Raw genomic sequence first — 14,015 nt, 5'->3', positions numbered from 1 at the left:
GGCTAGGGCACTGTACATGATAATGTATGTATAAAGCATTTATCAGCATAAACATTATCAATGTTTAACTGTAACAAAGTAAGGATCACAATTCGAAATTCAAAATTCTTTATGCTATTGAAGGCTAGCCGGCGTGAGGTGAGGCAGCCCATCTCTGGGCACTCGTGTGTTTTTTGGGCCTAGACTAGGCGTCCCTTTCCTACCCCACACCCTCTTCCTGTTCTCTGTCCCTCCTGCCTCCCGACCCGCCCATCCCCGCTCTGATTGGGCCTCGAGCCCTTCACCACCGGTCCTCCCAGGGCAGCCCTCTGCCCGGCAGCCCCTTGCGGCTAAGGGCCCAAGGCCAAGGGCGGCTCCAACAGAGGCTGCTCCAGGAAGTGTCAGCAGGTGTCCGCAGGGGAAGCCGAGGAAGCCAGCAGACACCAACAAAACTGTGAGTGTGGCATGGGTATGGTGTAGACCAATCACTCTACTCCAGAAAGCCCCTGTCAGGGCCCAAGGCCAAGGGCGGCTCCAACAGAGGCTGCTCCAGGAAGTGTCAGCAGGTGTCCGCAGGGGAAGCCGAGGAAGCCAGCAGACACCAACAAAACTGTGAGTGTGGCATGGGTATGGTGTAGACCAATCACTCTACTCCAGAAAGCCCCTGTCAGGGCCCAAGGCCAAGGGCGGCTCCAACAGAGGCTGCTTCAGGAAGTGTCAGCAGGTGTCCGCAGGGGAAGCCGAGGAAGCCAGCAGACACCAACAAAACTGTGAGTGTGGCATGGGTATGGTGTAGACCAATCACTCTACTCCAGAAAGCCCCTGTCACTCTACCTTACCTTCCATAGCGTAGACTGCCATAGACTTAGATACTGTAAATGGGTTGTAAATGTTGCCTTGTGATGCATCTCAACTTACTTCCCAATTTTAGCTGGTGCCACACCTGTAGGGAACTTAACTTTAGCTTGCGCCGCATCTGGATAGAAATGTGAATGTTAGCATCTGCCACACTCTTTAGAATGTGTGCCTAATACCCTCTCTGTGCAAAGTGGAATTTAGAAGTGTGCCCATTAACATGCCCTGGTTGACTTTAGAATTGTGCCTGATAGCGTGCCCCGGCTGACTTTAGAAGTTGAACTTACAAGTGTGCCCAATAGCCTCTCTGTGAAAAGTGCATTTAGACGTATGCCCAATAGCCTCTCTGTGAAAAGTTGAATTAAAAAGTGTACCCAATAGCCTCTCTGTGAAAAGTTGAATTTAGAAGTGGGCCCAATAGCCTCTCTGTGAAAAGTTGAATTTAGAAGTGTGCCCAATAGCCTCTCTGTGAAAGTAGAACTTAGAAGTGCATTTAGAAGTTGCATTTAGAAGTGTGCCCAATAGCCTCTCTGTGAAAAGTTGAATTTAGAAGTGTGCCCAATAGCCTCTCTGTGAAAAGTTGAATTTAGAAGTGTGCCCAATAGCCTCTCTGTGAAAAGTTGAACTTAGAAGTGTGCCCAATAGCCTCTCTGTGAAAAGTTGAATTTAGAAGTGTGCCCAATAGCCTCTCTGTGAAAGTAGAATTTAGAAGTGCATTTAGAAGTTGAATTTAGAAGTGTGCCCAATAGCCTCAATGTGAAAGTAGAATTTAGAAGTGCATTTAGAAGTCGAATTTAGAAGTGTGCCCAATAGCCTCTCTGTGAAAGTTGAATTTAGAAGTGCATTTAGAAGTTGAATTTAGAAGTGTGCCCAATAGCCTCTCTGTGAAAGTTGAATTTAGAAGTGCATTTAGAAGTGTGCCCAATAGCCTCTCTGTGAAAAGTTGAATTTAGAAGTGCGCCCAATAGCCTCTCTGTGAAAGTAAAATTTAGAAGTGCATTTAGAAGTTGAATTTAGAAGTGTGCCCAATAGCCTCCCTGTGAAAGTTGAATTTAGAAGTGCATTTAGAAGTAGAATTTGAAGTGTTCCCTAATAGACTCTCTGTGAAAAGGGCATTTAGAAGTGTGCCCAATAGCCTCTCTGTGAAAGTTGAATTTAGAAGTGCATTTAGAAGCTGAATTTAAAAGTGTGCCCAATAGCCTCTCTGTGTGGAGGGGATGAGTGCGTAGAGGGGATGAGTGCGTGGTGGGGATGTGTGCGTGGAGGGGATGAGTGCATGGAAGGGGTGAGTGAGCAGAAGGGGTGAGTGAGCAGAAGGGGTGAGTGAGCAGAAGGGGTGAATGCATAGTGCGTGTGACGACATAAAATGGACGAGTGCGTAGAGCGGGTGAGTGAGCAAATCAGATGAATGCATGGTGCGTGACGTACATAGTATGGTTTGGAATGCAGAGAACGTTTGAAAGAGCATGTAACTCATCATATCTCGCCACCACGCTTACTCTCTTCTTTTACACCACCACTCAACTAGAACACAGAGATACTATGACACCATTCGGTATAACTGTTCTCATACCAACATCCGCCGCTCACTCCACATCATTCTAAGTAAACACTGCTGGTGAAACACCCCCCAGCCAGGCGTTCTCTTCAGGCCTAACGCAGCCACATTCGGTCTGGATAAATCCTGCCAGAACGAACACATACTACTGATCTCTCAACCACCACACCTACCGCTAAAAAGCAGCTATTACACGTATACCGCACCAGCTGCACACATACCCGGTGCTCACATGCACCTGACTCTCTCTACTCTCTCTACTGGCCTGAACTTCGGTTCCCAAGGGCGTTCAACCTACCAGCACCTTCAGACCATACCAATGGTATATAAGACGCTATATAAATGCAAAATAACATAACATAACATGACACAAATGATAGGGCTTATGATTAATTCAAAGCCTTTGATCCATCCCTTTTTGATGTATATCTGCTCCCCCTCCAGAATTACATTTCTCATGACCAAGCCCTTATTTGTTCCCCAATCCTTACGTAGACAAACCCATACTATAGATTATTTTAATATCATTTGTAAGATACCTCAGTTGGTTGATGCACCTGCTACAGAGATCTCTGTGTAAGCTGCAGGTTACAAGAGTATCCTGGAAGAGCCAGGAAAGCATTATTTCCATCTGAAGATGATAAAACGAGTGAGCTTGAGTTGGCTTATGTCCTCTTGTGTGGGGAGAGGGAGGTGGATGCAGGGGAGATCAGCAAAAGGAGCAGATCGTAGTCTTAAACCCTAGGCAAGCTTTCCACATCTCCCAGGCAGGCACAAGTGGGCACAGCAGGTGACCCCGCATGTCTTGGCTGGTGGCAGAGGGGGAAGAAAAATGAAAGCAATGTGTGGCCAGTGGAGTGTGCAAATTATGCAAAGATTTAGGTTTCATAGTGCTCCGCACAGGACTAAGGGTACCAGAATGCAATGTGATGGGAGCCTAAAAGCTGGACTGACTGAGCCTCTCACTCTAGACAAGGACCAATAATCTGAGATGCCTTTATTCCCTCCCCTGGGTTGTGCATGTGTGATCACACCACCTCCTCTTAGTCATTGTTTGATAGTCATATATCACATTGTTATGTGAACACAAGTTGCATTAGCACAAAAAATACCAACTATGTAGTACATTTACTGGTGGTTTTCAGTTGAAGAGAAATGTTTTGCATTGTAACTATGTTTGCTTTGGAATGACATGTTAGCAAGATTAACATAGGAGCAGGAAGTGAAGATATCTGTTATACACTTGAAAGGCTCAACTTGAGCAGACAGTTGCATGCTCAGTATTACCCAAATTGTTTGTTTACAATTGTTCAAATGAACAATTGACTGAATTTAAAGGGTCACAATTGACCTTTTCACAATTGACCGCATATATGGTTTTGGGCGGGTTTGGGTTGTATACAATTCGTATACAACTGCATTCTCATCAGATGGGAATGTCAATATGTGGTGAACTGGCCCCCAACCCCACTGGTTATGATGGAGGCACATATTGCTTTGTCTACCACTGTCATTATTCAGAACTCTGACGTTGTCATCACTGGTGTTATCCCCCTGGCCAGTGGATTCATTAGGGGGCAAGGGCAGAAAACCTCACCCCCCACAAAGTCAGGGCCACTGCAAACTATTATGGTAGAGCCATGGAGTTTGCACCAAGCAGAGTGAAACAGTTTGCAACATAACCTCATGTGATCTCCAACAGACACTTGCATAGCACCCAGTGGCCCCTCCCATAGCCCACAACGGGCCCTGATGGGAGGAACACTTGGTTACTTTGGGACCAATCAATTACCAGTGAAGTTCTGAGGTTTTGATGTTTTGAAACTGTAAACATCATGCCCCAACTACATTTTTCCAGTCAATTTCGATGGTTTTTATTACATTAAGGTCCAACATGAATATTCTTAAAGTTTGTTCTGTGATTTGTTCAAGATAGAAACACGTGTGAAAAGGTGCGTTATAAATGACTTATCAGATCATATCATATTATGTGTACATACCCACACTGTTCACTGGGCGTGGGCTACTGCCACTTTGCCTTGGGCATAGCCCTCGGCTAGGACCATAGTGACTCCAAGCCTCTCATTGCGCAAGTGGAAACTTAGCATGAGGTTCTCTCCACGAAAATATCTGAAATATGAGGAGTGAAGTTAGCGCCCATTACCACGCCCGCTGTTCTTCTTGAAACAGAAAGTTCTGGCATTATGAGAAAAGTTATAATTCAGTACTCACCCTAACGGTGTACTGTGGGCCAGTACAATCTCGATGAAGCCAATCAAACGATGTCTATGTTTGGACTGCTCTTATATATTCTGATGACATCCAGGGAGATCAAGTAAATTTTCCAGTTAGTGAGATGCAAGTGTGGTATTATCATGAAATGTGTCGAGTCTTTGATAAAGTAAATATCTTTTTGTAACAAATCCCGTAAAAAGTAGTCAATGTGAAGCAGTATTTTATCAGTACCATAATTGAGGGTCTAAGGCCCTACATGTTAAACTGGACTATAATTGAAATTCAACAGGACTGCAGGCTTAAAAAGACATGTTTTTGATTTTTTTCTACCAACACATTTTTAAAGAGGAGCTATGAAAATATGAAACCCCCGATATACCTTGCAAAAACAGATCTCACTTTACCATGCACGGTACTGTACCCCACCCTAGATCTAATTTAGCACTTTGTTAACACTATCGATAATTGAAGAGTTGTATTTCCAGATTCTTGTGTCTTTAATTAGAGAATCTCTTGTCAGGTTTGCCTGGTACTGTTTTCTGCAATGGTAAAGGATGGCACTATCGCTTGGACACTAAAGGCAGCACCGTAGGCCTTCGATATGGAATGAACAGAGGTCTGGATGACCTTCTGTGGGTAAATGATCATCTTTCTCCCCTTAAATTGTACATCAGCCGCGTGTGGCTCATGGTGGATATGCTGTAGGATGTTGATTCCGGGTACTGCATCCCAGGCTGAATTGTTGAAGGTATAATCAAATACATTGTGTTGGAAGACATCGTTTTCAAACACGAATACGCCTATGTCGGTCCCTTGCTCTTCCAATCCCTGTGGCAAATGGGTTGAACTATTTCATCAATATCATGGAGCAGCAAATACTTGCTTTTGCACATATTCCTATAGATGCAGTCATTGAGGGCGGCTAGCTATCCATAGTAAACGATGTCTGCGGGAGACATGTCGTGATGCCATCTCTTGGAAACTTTGAGGTGGGATGCGATGGTCCAAGGTAGGATCTCAACAGTGCCATCTGAGATATAATGCTGCAAGACTCTTTCCATCCAGGGGCTGCAATCACTCTTGTATACCATCACTCTCTGTAACCCGAGCAATTTATAAATATCTAAAGACTGAATAAACAGCAAGACGTTGTCATAATTACCAAACATGGTTGAAATGCAGACAGTGAACTCTGCAGAAAGGGCCTGCAGGTGACGGTTCCTTATTTCAAACATTGGTATCTGTTCACAATCCCCTTCTCTGGACCAATGGATTGAGACACATTTCGGATCACAGTCCTCAGGCTGAGGACATATATAACTGGCTGCACCGTAAGGAAATACAAACCTATCTGAACGGATCTCTACGTCTGCCTTCCGTATTGCTAAATAGTCGGCGTCGGCCCTACAGTGAAACCAGAAATAAAGCTCCTTGACTTCTTGGTAGTGAACAATCCCAAGGATGAGAACAGCGTTTTCCTCTCTGTTGTCATAGTATGGGGCTACGACGAGAGCTTTTGTCCCCTTGAGCCGTGTGATGGTGTTGATGGATCTAATACCCTTCTGAAAACAAGTTCTTGGTTCCTGTGTCTCTAACAGTCTGGGAAAGGTGGCGATTTTGATAAATATGGCCAAATAGTGCCAAGGATATAGCTGCCGACATAATGGCAAAGACGCACAAGTAAAGTCTTCTGCAGTACTGTAGCTGTGGCATTTTGCAGGTGAGTCCACTGTTGAGTCTGCAGCACGGTTCTAAGATGAAATATCTACAAAGAAGAGGGCTATATAAAACATTGTTATATTTCTGTACAGTTCCAAAAGCATTACGTGTATCCGTGACAGCGGTAACTGTGCACTAATGCAATTATTATCTTTTGATAACCTAATAGAGCAACCAGGTCATCACACAAAAAACTTCAAACACAAGCACTGATTCAGTGTTATGATATTTTACCCAACAAGAGGCGACCAGACATGTCCTTGTTAGCTGACGTAGTCTGAAGAGGGTATGTCTAAAATACCTGGATAAAGTAGTTCACCATCAAGATTCAATAAAAAGCTCAACATTTTGGAAGACCCTCATAAACTCCCAAAATAGGGGCATGTTTTTGGCTCTTTTCAGAGTTTGGAAAGTGGTGGAGCTATATCTTCAGGAGGCTCAGAGGAATAATGGGATGGAGGAATACATGAAATGATGATGTTTATCTTTATTATTAACTTTGTATATTTTAAATTCTATTATACTGTTATATATTTGATATTATCATGCTATTTGTTAAAGTGATGTTTATTTGTATTTGTATGAATTTCTGCTGATTTTTGGTAGTTGAATGATAATTGGTTATGTGTAAAGTTTTATTTTTAAAACTATAACACACTGAATAAATTAAATTAAGTTATGATATTTCGATTAAAGTAGTCTGGATTTTCTGATGTAGTGAATGTTCTTTTTAGGTGATGTGAAACTAATTTACTAACTCAGGATCCTTCCTAAAATAATGTGATTACCTGAAAAGCTAGGATAGGTGGCATTGTTGCACATGCCTGGATGCCATTTTCGACAGCATACACAATGCCATTAGCTGAAGTTGAGAACTGAGGTAGGAAATAGTGCCCTCATCAAAATCCCTAAATATCTGGAGAAGTTCCCTGATAGACACAGGAGGCTGACCTACATGAAATTTCGGCTTAATCAATTCAAGACCAAAGAAGTGTTAAGTCGCTGGGCACGCCACAGTGAAATGGGAATGACCTGTAGCTTTGAGAAGAAGCAAGATGAGACATTAAAGCATCTAACTCTATTATGCCCAGCTTTAAGATCCGAAAGAACAAAACACTTGGGTCGTTTTATAACAGCAAGACGGTAACTGAATGCGGACGATTGGTGGCAAGCATGCTTCGATGAAAATGACAGAAAATTAACATTCGCACTGACATTTTTTTAGATCAAATCGTGAAAAGTCTGGCAGAAAATTATTCCAGTGTAGAATTATAAGTGATGGAATAGAAACATGGAGGTTGATCTGATAAAGAGTGTAAATATGGAAATGTTAAAGGGAAATGTGTTAGAATGAATAACATTTCAAAGGTTTGTAACAAAACAATAAAATTAATTTAAATAAAAAAAAAGGAAACCACCACTTCCTCAGCATCAAGGAGTCTGCATACTAAATCCCCTGTGTCCCTGGTGCTGCGTCTGCTCTGGTGCATTCACTTTAACACCAGGGGTTTTGCCTGAGGCCCCCTAGCCTATCCCGGAAGGCACCCAACATGCCGCAAAGGCTGTGCATCAAAGCACAGTGGCAGGGGACAATCTTTTGGCCCTTGCTTTGTCATTGTGCTGGGGTAATTCAGGTAACATCCTGCAGGCCCCACCGTGACGAAACCCTTTTCTAATCTCCATGCTAACTACGACCCTTACAAACCTACCAAATAATACTTTTTGATCTTAGCATTTCTTTACCAGCTGCCTGTACCCTTACAGAATGCTGCCCTACTCAGTGGGGACTCTTTCACCCCTGATCCACCAAAGTCGTTCTTCTGCCTCTCAGTCAACAGTACAACAAGACTCTGAAGAACAAGTGCTACTGGCCCAGGGACAGTGTGATTTTCTCTGGCTCACTGAAATACAGGTCTCAGACTCGTCCAGTTGTTGACACTGTTGATCCAACAGGCTTCAAAATCTGTTGTGCTCATAGACGGGGATTGGTGCGAAAGGGCGGTTGCTATCATTTATGAAGAATATCTATGATTCTCTTGTATACCCTGCCTGCATCCGGTGGGTAATGGCTACGTATTGGTATTCTTCCTCTCTCTCCCATCTTCCTCTAACTCTGGTTGGCTCGTTTGCTATAGGTCTCCAGGGTGGACTGGCACACAGAAACCTTTTTAGACCTGGTGGTGCTTGGGTTGACCACTTTCTCTCATTCACCATTCTTAAAGACCTTGATCTCCAGATGGACTCTATCTCAGATTTCGTTGCTGCAGAATTGCTTTGAGTAAGGTCCTCTCCTGGATTTTGACAGCATAGTCTCAGGTTTGACAGGTTGATCAAGTACAGTGTCTATACAACTAGCTCCACTAGCCCACTCCTCACCTGATGAATCTGTTGGAGACACAGTAGATTCGTGTGTAGAACTTTCCTTCTTCTTTTCTCTCCAGGTGGTTCTTGTGGACTTGGTTTCGATCTTGCTCTTGGATTTGAAGAGAGAAGGGCGGGCTCGCCTAGAGTCCACTTTGCCAAAGAGGCTATGTGCCCAGCAGCGGGGACTCCAGGGAGCCCACCCCAAACCAGGGAAAAACTGGATGAAAAAACCCTGGTAGATCTTGATATGGATGGTAAATGATGTAGTCCGTAGAAAAATCCAGTAAGAGTGAAGGCAAGAGTAGTATTACCTACAAGTACCAGAATGCACTGGTTGTTGTCGTAGTAGGCGGTTGCTTGTTGTCCCGGTAGAGGTCCAGCTCGTGTGCGGTTAACACACAGAGATAATGGAACACAAGGAAAGGACCGTGTGTTAGGAACACACGGCTCCGACGATAGACACCGCTCACAGAAAACAATGAAAGTTGGGGAACCGCCCTGCGCGGGAGAGAGTACAGCAGTAGCAGGAAGGGCTGAGAGAGAGGCAAACAGGTTACGGCGAGGAAGCAAGGAGCCGTTTGAGTGGGAAGAAAAACCCACTAGCAAACGACAAACAAGGTAAGCAGAAACCGGGGAGGGAACACAAGAGGGACTGTAAGCAAACTTACTCGTGGGTACGAAGTAAGGAAGTTGCAACGCAGAGGTGCTTCTCATCTGCTGGTCTTTAAGGTGGCTAATACAGGAAGACTAGAACACGCTGCACGTTGCATGGAATAAATCAGTCCTTCTTCCATATCGACCATCTCCTCCATACTTTCCATGGGCGATATGTGACAGTATGACCCATTCTCAGTAGACACCCTCCTGGTTTTCCCGGGTGCATTCGAAGGAACTTCTGAATGAGACGAGGTGCTGATATATGTCTAAAAGGTTTCCAAGAGCTCTCAGACATTGGGTACCCCTTCCATAGTACCAGATACTGCAAGGTGCCATTCTTGTACCTGGAATCAAGGAGTCTGGCGACTTCGTATTCCTTGGTTCTTTCTTTCTGCTGGAATCCGATTGTCTTTTTTATTTTTGTTTTGTGTAAGTCCTCTGTGTATTCTTTCAGTAATGAGGTATGAAACACCGGATGGATTCTTTGTATTTTGGCTGGCAGAGCCAAGCCAAAGGCTACCAGATTAATTTTAGCAGTGATCCGGAAGGGACCAATGTAACGGGGAGAGAACTTGCCTCGGTGTATCCACCTGGGTAGGTATTTGGTTGACAACCATACTTTGGTACCAATTTCTCATTCAGGGTTGGGTTGTCTCTTGAGATCCGCCCACCTTTTGCTCTTATGAAGTGCCATCTCAAGGTTGCCTCGTGTCTTCCTGTGAAGGTCTTGCAGAGTATTCATGAGCAGATCAACGGAGGGTACATTAGAAGAATTCTGACCAAACAGAGATATGTGTCTGGGATGGAACTCATGCCTGTAGAAGAATGTCTGGTGTTGTTGTACGAAAATTCTGCCATGGGCAGAAGCTGATACCAATCACTCTGTTCTTGATTACAAAAACACATGATGTACTGTTCAAAAGTGGCATTGAGACGTTCAGTTTGTCCATTGCTTTCCGGATGAAACCCAGACGAAAGGGATCTTTTTATTCCTAAAGATTTGCATAGAACAGTCCAAACGTTTGATGTGAATTGTGAGCCGCGATCTGACACTATGGTATGGAGTCTCTCAAAAACACCTCTGCAGTAATGCCTGCTGTGGGTAACCCTTTTAAGGGTGAGAAAAGAGCCAATTTGCTGAATGAATCGACCGTGACCATGATGGCTGAGTACCCGTTAGAAACGTGTAGGTCTACAATGAAATCAGTGGAGATGTGTTGCCACGGACCTTCTGGAGGGGTTTCCTGCTGTAGAAGACTCAGGGGTTTGCAATATGCGTACTTATTCTGGGCACATACAGGACATGAGGCGACATAGTTCCTGACATCTTTTGCCATCGTGGGCCACCAGAATTGTCTAGAAACCAATTCTAAAGTGGCATTTTGTCCCTTGTGTCCTGCTAATGGTATGTCATGACACCAGGCCATTGCTTCTTCTTGTAAGTCAGTCGTAGGCAGAAACAACGAACCTTCTTTGAATAACAGTTCTCCCCTTTGAGTCATACCCTTGTTTAGAGGGTCCATTTCCTTGCTCTGGGCGGACTGTACTTGTTACAGAACAGTGTTAAGGGTATTAACAAACCGCTTCCCTGCTAAAAGGATCTCCTGACCCTGATAACCTGCAAAGTCCCCTTGACTGCATGAGAGAGCATCAGCAAGAGGATTGTCCTTTCCTGGTAAGTATGTCAGAACAAAGTCGAACTTATAGAAAAAATAGGCCCATCTGGCATGTCTGGAATTCCGGCATTCCATCTTCTGGAGTACCTTTAGATTTTGGTGGTCAGTACGAACCTGAAAAGGATGAATGGTTCTTTGTAATAGATGTCTCCATTCTTGGTATGCTTGCCTAATAGCCAGGAGTTCTCTTTCCAAGACAGAGTAATTTTGTTCACTTGGGCTAAGCGTACGAGAGGAGTAGGCGATGGGGTGTTCCAATCCATCCTCCTTCCTTTGCATAGTGCTGCCCCAATTGCACCTCCTGAAGCATCGGTTTCCACAATGAAAGGTAAGGACTGGTCTGGTTGTCTCAATATAGGAGCAGTCACAAAAGCTGTCTTGAGTCTTTGGAAAGCTTGTTCTGTCGTTAGGTCCCAAATAAATTTAACACCCTTCTTTAAGAGATTAGTAATGGGCAAGAAGATTTCTGAAAAGTTGGGTATAAATTTACGGTAAAAGTTGGCAAGACCTAAAAATCTCTGTATGTCCTTCACTGATGTGGGTGCTGGCCATTCAGTTATTGCTTGTGTTTTGGAGGGGTCTATTTGCACGCTGTCTGCTGAGAGTATAAACCCTAGGTAAGGTACGGTTGTAACTTCAAAGACACACTTCTTGGGTTTTGCCAACAGACTGTTCATTCTCAACCTGTGTAGTACCTCCTGAACATGTTGGCGGTGTTCTTTCAGAGTGTTGGAAAAAACAAGTATATCATCCAAATATACTACAACCGAGGAATATAGGACATCCGCAAATATTTTGTCCATAAACTGTTGGAACTGGGACAGTGCGTTCACTAAACCAAAGGGCATGACTCTGTACTCGTAATGTCCAAGAGGTGTTCTAAAAGCTGTCTTCCACTCGTCTCCTTCACGGATTCTCAGAAGATGATACGCTCCCCTAAGATCTAATTTGGTGAAAACCCGGGCTCCTTGGACAGCCTCTATAATGTCTTTCATCAATGGCATGGGATACCGGTCTTTTATGGTTAGACTGTTAAGTCCTCGGTAATCGATACATGGTCTTAGTTCGGTCGTCCCTTTCTTTGAAATAAAGAAAAGGGATGCCCCTGCCGATGAGGAGGATTCACGGATGAGTCCGTTTTTTAGATTTGTGGCTAAGTATTCCGTGAGGGCTTCCTTTTCAGGTATTGACAAAGGGAACATTCTTCCAAACAGTACTTATGCGTCTGGAACCAGTTCGATCTTGCAATCCTCCTTTCGGTGAGGTGGAAGATTCCGTGGCTGAGTGTCTAAAAACACATCAGTATACTCTTGGTATTGGACAGGTATCAATTTGACACTGTTTATGGATCTGTGTACCATTGTTTGTACTTTCGGCTTTGCAGGTTCTGGAATCAAACAATGCTGACAGCAGTAATGGGATTGAAATTCAACCGAGTTCCGACACCAGTCTATGCTTGGGTTGTGTCTTCGAAGCCATGGTATGCCAAGATAATAGGAAAATGTGCTGCTCTTATCAGATCAAAGGATAGATATTCATGGTGATTGGACATCTGGACCTTTAATTCCTGTGTCTCTTGACTGATGGGTCCGGAGGTTAACGGGGTACCATCAACCCCTTCAACTGGGATAGGTCGTATTTTGGAGCGTCTTGGTATCTGATGCTCCATGGCCCACTTATCGCCCACAAAGTTACCACAATCCAACATGGCTAGACATTCAATAGGATTTCCAATGTTCCAGTCAATAAGAATCTTGATCACCATTAGACTGTTGCTGTCAATTACAGCGGGTTGAGCCAATGCACAGGGATTAATTGTACTTTCCCCTTCCTTTTCCCTGTTCATGGTCGGGGTCTTTCGTTTCCCTGTCTTCTCGGAGGTACCTCGGGACAGTCCCGTAACAAATGAGTATTGGAGCCGCAGTACATGCACAGCCCGAGATATTTGCGTATCTTTCGTTCGCATGCAGTAAGTGGTCCTCTTGCTCTTCCTGTCTGCATAGGTTCTTCAGTTGGTGTCTTTTCAGGTGTTGCGGGTAGGCTACGTAGGGCAGAAAAAGAATGGGGTCTCTTTTTCTCTGTTCTTCTTTCGGTCATACGGTAGTCTATCTGCAAAACCAAAGCCACTAGTTCCTGGAAAGACGCAGGCCTGGCCACTCTAGCCAATTCATCTTTTAAGTCTTCGTGCAGACCACGATGGAAAATGGCCTGTTGAGCCGTCTCCGGGCATCCGGCTTCGGTTGCTACTTTTTGAAAGTTGGTGACATATGTTTGTAGGTCCAAGGTTCCTTGACGTATGTCCAGTAGATTCTCAAATGTTGAATAGAAGACTTCGGGTCTTTCGAATCTTGTTTTCAAATGGTTACAAAGGTGCCATAGTTGTTTAAGGCTGGATCTGTAGCAGTCACCAAGGGAGTTGCCCAGGACAGGGCGTTACTTACCATATTGGAAATCAGAAATCCCACCTTAGCCCTGTCCAGCACATATGTTTTAGGGCGAAAGGTAAAATGTACTGTACAAGCATCGAGGAATTCCTTCATCTTTTTTGGGTTGCCATCAAATTTTCTGCAGGGTAGGGAAATAGGAGGTAAGTCTCCCTTGGTGTCTTCTCTCTGTTGAACTTGCTGCCACAAAGCGGCGTTATCCGCTCTGAGGATTTGCATTTCCACAGTTAAATCCTGTATGGCATTGGCCATTTCCTGATATTGCTCGAGGCTAGCCATTCTTTTAGGGCGTTGCAATCTCTCAGGTTTGACAGGTTGATCAAGTACAGTGTCTATACAACTAGCCCCACTAGCCCACTCCTCATCTGATGAATCTGTTGGAGACGCAGTAGATTCGTATGTAGAACTTTCCTTCTTATTTTCTCTCCAGGTGGTTCTTGTGGACTTGGTTTCGATCTTGCTCTTGGATTTGAAGAGAGAAGGACAGGCTCGCCTAGATTCCACTTTGCCAAAGAGGCTATGTGCCCG

The 14,015-nt window shown here is 44.2% G+C and overlaps 1 pseudogene; it reads right to left on the bottom strand.

Moving 5' to 3' along the window:
- Positions 1–5,060: 5,060 nt before the first annotated feature.
- LOC138471457 (uncharacterized) lies at positions 5,061–12,047 on the bottom strand (annotated as a pseudogene).
- Positions 12,048–14,015: the final 1,968 nt, after the last annotated feature.

The sequence above is a fragment of the Ambystoma mexicanum genome, chromosome 8 (assembly GCF_040938575.1).
Source record: "Ambystoma mexicanum isolate Mex_15411 chromosome 8, UKY_AmexF1_1, whole genome shotgun sequence".
Lineage (NCBI taxonomy): Eukaryota > Metazoa > Chordata > Amphibia > Caudata > Ambystomatidae > Ambystoma > Ambystoma mexicanum.
This window is presented reverse-complemented; position numbering and strand designations above follow the sequence as displayed.